Here is a 5475-nt window from a genome sequence, read left to right on the forward strand (position 1 = left end):
AGAGCTATGAGTAAGGACTACCAAAAAAGAATCACAGCCCTTGAGCTATGGTGCTGGAAAAGAGTGTATTGAACATACAATGTACAGCCAAGAGAACAAATAAGTCTGTTCTAACAAAAAAGCACTGAGAAACAGGTCGATGTCTGATGTCTTAACTTTCACTCATTTATTCTACCAGAGAGAAATGCTAACCCCAAAGGAGGGAGCCCTACTAGCTTCGTGGTAAGAAGCTGCACTGCCGACCCCAAGGTATGGATTCAAATCCAATAGACCTGAACAAGCAAGTCGTTCCTTTCAGGCTGCTCCTTGGAGGCAAGGACTTTGAAACTATATCTCACATTACTTGGGGCATGTGTCCAGGAAGGACCAGTCCTTGGGGAAGGACATCCTGGTTGGAAGGGTAGAGGGACAGTAGAGGAGAGGAAGATCCCTGATGAGATGGATTGAATGATGACTATGGCAAGGGGGCAGGTGTGTCAGTGAGATTTGCTCATTATAGGGCTGGGTTGAGAACTACTGATCATAGGCTTACTATGACTCACAGTCAATTCCGCAGCATATAACAACAATGTGTTTTTTAAATCTCTGCAGAGATTCTACAAATGATAGTTTTTGTCTTCTCTTGTCATTATTTTATGGTTTCAAAACTGGAACTAGAAAGTTGAATGGCACGTGAATGTTGCTAAGGGGAAAGACTGTAATGCAACCAACCTTTCTATGGTCAGACACGTTATTATTCATGTGGTTACTGATTTAAAGAAAGGAGCTTTAGTGACGTAGTGTGAGCTGCTAACCCAAGAAGTGCTCCACTCTGACAGCTCGAGTCCACCAGGGGGAAGATGGGCCCCTGAGAACTCACTGGAGGGTAAACCATGAGTCAGTTCTGATCCAACAAAAATGAGTTTTGTTTTTATATTTTTTTTAAATTTAAAGGGAAAAAACCCCACCCCTGATATTATTATGCGTAACATATTGGGTTGACAACTGCAAAGTCTACAGTTCATATTTACAAGAAACATGAACAATTTTCTTCCTTAATATAATTTGATAAAAGATTGTTATGAATCAGGACCAACACAATGGCAGTGGATATAAAGGCAATATAAAGAAATACTGTGTAGAGATGTCAGGATTGAGAGTAGATCACTCATTAATCCTTTCAGGGAGAAATGCTCAAAGACTAACTTCAATAAACTAATATGTCAGGATAGAGTTTTCAAAGTAAGAGAAACAAAGTAAGAGATCACCATGTGGTAAGTAATGGACCCTGGTTTGCACATATTGATATCTAAATGAATAATGACAGATTCTTGGGGAATGTTTAATATAGCACTAATATGAATTATTGAAATAGAATGAACATCTGCAAGGAAAATTACAATGCCTTGCCTTTACAAAAACCCTTCAGTTCTTTCAAGTTGAAATAATGAAAGTTTCTATGGGCAAAATATTGAATGATGCAGAAAGCATCAAAAGAAGATGAAAGGAATAAACAGAGGCACTACTCCAAATAGAAATGATTTATATTGAACCAATTGAAGAAGTAACTTAGGAGAACGAACCAATGGTTCAAAAGTAACCCAGGTTACAATGAAGATGTGGTTGTCATTGTTATGTCCCATCAAGTCGCTTAAGACTCTTAACGAGCCTTTATACAAGAGCCCTAAACCCTGCTCTATCCTGTGCCAACCTCACTTTCTCTGACACAACTACCCCCATTACCCCAGTGACTGAATTAATCTACCTCATAGAGGATATTCCTGTCTTGTGCTGTCCCTCCATCCTTCCAAGCATGATACTGACCAAACCCCCAAATGATTATAGGAATGAGAGTGGAGCTGTTCTAACTGATACAGAATGGGCATACGCAGTTGTTCATTTAAACACACACACACACACACACACACACACACGGAACAACCACCTGGGTAACTAACTAGGAGAGATTCATATTTGTGCCCATTCCAGAAAAATGTGGAATTCAACACAATGTGAAATTTTTAAACTATGTCAAATTATTGATATACTTCATATCACATGCTAGTAAAATCTTCCTGAATATTATTTTTAAATAACTGGAGCAGTGCATTCACAGGGAATTCCTAGAATCTCAAGCAAAATTCAAAAGGCCATGAAAAAAGGTTATCATTGATGATGTCAGACAGATCTCGGCAGAGAGAATACCAGAAATTTATTTGCCTGTATTCTAATGACTATGGAAAGATATTAAACTGTGTATTCATAATTCATCATGAATACTAGTAGCATGAGTAAAAATTCCAAAACATTTAATTGTGTTCATGTGGAACCAGTACATACATAGAACAAGAAGCATTCATTCAAACAGAACGAGAGGAGACTGTATGGTTTGAAATAAAGAAAGATGTGCAATTTGGATTTGAAATGTTGAATATGAGAATTAGACTTGAAGCTATGAAGAAGAACGTAGATTGAGGATTGAAGGAAGATTCAACAATGACTTGTGATATATGGATGACACAATTTATTTGCAAAAAGTGATGAGAACTTGAAACACTTGCTTATGAGTTTCAGTATAGATTACTCCTCAACATAAAGGAAACAAAATCCTTTACCTCTGGACTAGTAAAAAAATAATGATAGATGGAGAAATTATTAAAATTGTCAAGATTGTTGTATATCCAACAACTTGGATATACAATCAAAACCCATAGAAATAGTAACATAACACAAATTATGCATCACACAGGGCAATCTGTTATCAAAGATCTCTTGAAAATGCTAAAGAGTAAGGATGTCAGTTTAAAGACTAAAGTGCACCTAATCTAAGCCACAGTTCTTTCATTTGCTTTGTATACTTTTGAAAAAGGAATTATAAATAAAGACGACATAAGAAGAATCTGGTGGCCTAGTGGTAAGAATCTGTGTTGCAATCTTGAAAGTACACAGTTCAAATCCAGTAGAGAAAAATGGGCAATCTCCTCCCTTACCATATACTGCCTCTGAAAACCTGCTGGTGGTTACACAACTACAGCAAGAAGAATGGATAACTTTGATTTCTCTTATTTGCAAAAATGACTATACCAAGGCAGGAGCAGTCCTTGGAGGGGAACATCAGGCTTGGGAGGGTGGAGGGACAGCACAAGAGAGGAAAATTCTCAATCAGATGGATTGATTCAGTGACTGGGGTTATGGGGGTAGGTGTGTCAGAAGCAATAAGAATGGCACAGGATAGAGTATGGTTTAGGGCTCTTACACATAGGGTCACTATGAGTCGCAGGTGACTCAACAGCACATAACAAAAGCAACAATACCAAAGAAGAAGAAAAAAGCAACAAAAACCTCAAATCTTTCTTGGAAGAAGTTCAGCTCAGTGTTGCTTGGAGGTGAGAATGGTGAAATTCACATAATTTGGACATGTTTTATTAGACTTGGAAAAATGGAGTGTTAACAAAGAAGGAGACACTTGTTGAGATGGATTGATATCGTGACTACAACAATACCTTTAACTCTGGGAATGTGTGTTGATGGCACAAGATCAGTCAAGGTTTCAGTTTTCTGTACATGGGATTTCTATAATTCAGAACTGACTTGAAAACATCTGACAGCACCACCAAATGTTTCTTTTTAGAAAATATTGACATTGTAAATGATTTACTTTTGTTTAAATCCACAGTTAACACCCTGGGAACCAGCAGTTTAAAAAAAACCAAAACAAAACAATAAGTCAGAAGACATATTTCATTGGGTAAACCTTATATCAAGGAACTTTCCAAGATGTTAAGAAGTGACGTCAGTTTAAAGACTAAGTTGTATCTAACAACAAAGTTGTTATGTGCTGTCAAGTCACCTGGGACTCATAGTGACCCAGTGTGCAGTAGCTCTGAACCTTGTCCTATCCTGAGTCAGTCAGTAACTCTGACACACCTCCCACGATGACATCAGTTACTGAGCCAATCCATCTCATCCAGGGTCTTCCTCTTCTGTGCTGTCCCTCTACTCTTCCAAGCATGATGCTTTTCTTCAAGAACTGGTCCCTCTTGGCCACATGCACAAAGTATGTGAGACAGAGCTTCAAAGTCCTTGCCTCGAAGGAGCAAATTGGTTTCACTCTCTACAGGACCTATCTCTTCTCCTGGCAGTCCATGGTATGTTGAATACTCTTCTCCACAACTCATAAGCATCAAAGTGTTATTAATGAAACTATTTTATACAAGTAGTTTGGAAAAAGAGACAGAGACAAAGGATAGTTGAGAGAAAAAGACAAACACATTTTGAAGGTGTGTTTTGATGGAGTCACCCACTCACTCATTACAATTGAATCAAAACAGGCTCATAGCTTACCCTCCAGCAGGTAGTAAACGAGATTTTCCATTTTTCTCCTGTGAAGTCACTAATAGATTTGAACTACCAGAAATTTGCCACCTTTGGTTTAGCAGCACAACTCTCTAGGTACTACACCACCAGGGTTCTCTTTATGAGCATAGACAGTTGTAAAAAACATGGCACATGAAAGGGGAAGGTATTCTATAATCTATGCTGATAGGAAGGTAAGGAAATAGAGGTTAATAGGATATCTGATGTGAGGAATAATAAATAAATAGGATCAGATAATGAATCATAAAGAGAAAATTGACAGTCAGAAACTAGGAAATTTCAAATCAACAAGGCAAGAAATAGAATGAATAATACCTTTGGCAAGACTGAGGAGGGAGGGGTGGAAAAAACAAAAACAAAGGGAAAAAATTAAGGCACTGCGTAAAAACAGGACAGGAATAAAATTACCTTTAAATTGGAATGAACTGATTGATATCTTTTACTAGAGCATGAAACTTATAGATATGGTTTTGTTTGAAGCCTTTCTAAAAGTTAAATAAAAGTATTTTTAAAAATATAGAAAGTATTGTGTTTTTATATGTTCAACTGAATTGGAAACAGCTCGGAAGATAAGCCTTCACTAGGTTTCCAGAGGCTAGAAATTACACATGAAGAGATTTTGAATCTTTCCCTTATGGAGTAATTGGTGGATATGGACCCTGTGCCTTTGGGCTGTCAGTGCAACTTTTTGCCCACTAGACCACCAAAGCATAGAGATTAAAGCATTATAAAAGAGATGACAAATTGAATTGGAAAATCTGTGGTCACGAGCCTCTCCAGAGTGCTAAAGAGCAACGATGTCAGTCCAAGCCATGGTCTTTGCAATTACTTGCTATACATCAGAGATCTGGGCAGTAAAGAAAGATGACAGAAGAAGAATTGCTGCCTTCGTGTTGTGGTGCTAGAGCAGAGTATTGAACATATGGACTACCAAGAGAATAAACAGATTGGTCCTGGAGAGTGGGAAAACAGGCTGCTCCTTGGAGGCTAGGATTTTGAAGCTCCATCTCACATATTTTGGATATGTTGTCAGGAGGAACCAGTTCTTGGAGAAGGACATCATGCTTGGGAGGGTGGAGGGTCAGCACAGGAGAAGAAGACGCTGGATGAGATGGACTG

This window comes from Elephantulus edwardii, unplaced genomic scaffold (assembly GCF_000299155.1).
Source record: "Elephantulus edwardii isolate Elephantulus edwardi_28Jun2011 unplaced genomic scaffold, EleEdw1.0 scaffold00041, whole genome shotgun sequence".
In the NCBI taxonomy this organism is placed as follows: domain Eukaryota; kingdom Metazoa; phylum Chordata; class Mammalia; order Macroscelidea; family Macroscelididae; genus Elephantulus; species Elephantulus edwardii.